Raw genomic sequence first — 712 nt, 5'->3', positions numbered from 1 at the left:
GCCCGCGGGACGGGCGCCTAGGCCGCCTCATCCGGGCCCACCGGCCCTGCAGTGCATGCTGGGGGTTGTAGTTGAGTGAGGTTGCACTTTGCAGGGGCGTGGGAGGCCAGTCCTGTTGCGCAGTGACTAGAAAGCCCTGGAGCCTCTACATCATCCTCGCTGTCACCGCAATTCGTTCTGCCACTACTTCGGCTAAATGTTCACTCTTAGCCCTAGATAGATATGTGAGCAGAGTCCTGCCTGCCCTCGAATGGAAAAACACTGTTATTGGGGGGCATTAAGTGTACAGGGTCACGTGCTTTCAGAAGCGGAAACTAGGCTGTGTGATACCAAAATACACTCAGCTTCTAGGGGCTGAGCCAGTCTAAGTTCATTAGGCTGGCCTGGGTTCTCACAGCAGGTTAAGCATAGATATTGTGCAAAGACCAAGTCATATATTGAAAAAATAGATTTTTATCTCTGCCCTTGGGTAATTTATGATCTGGTGTGGAAGACAGACCCGTGTAGCCGTGTCTTATCTGCCGTTAAGGGAAATATATCAACAATCATGAAGTCCTTCCTGGCCTTTCATGGGTATTTGTTTCTATGTATACTGCTGACGTGGTTTGCACAAAGAGCCTGCTCTCAGAAGTTTGCGTGAGAGTTCAGTGTTTATACATGGAAAGATATATATGGGCTGCGGATGTAACCGGGGAGTACAACGCTTCTCTAG

This window comes from Microtus oregoni, unplaced genomic scaffold, assembly GCF_018167655.1.
Source record: "Microtus oregoni isolate MIOR12 unplaced genomic scaffold, Mior012 000009F_ref0000495, whole genome shotgun sequence".
In the NCBI taxonomy this organism is placed as follows: Eukaryota; Metazoa; Chordata; class Mammalia; order Rodentia; family Cricetidae; genus Microtus; species Microtus oregoni.
The sequence above is the reverse complement of the archived record's forward strand: the minus strand, read 5'-3'. Positions refer to the sequence as shown.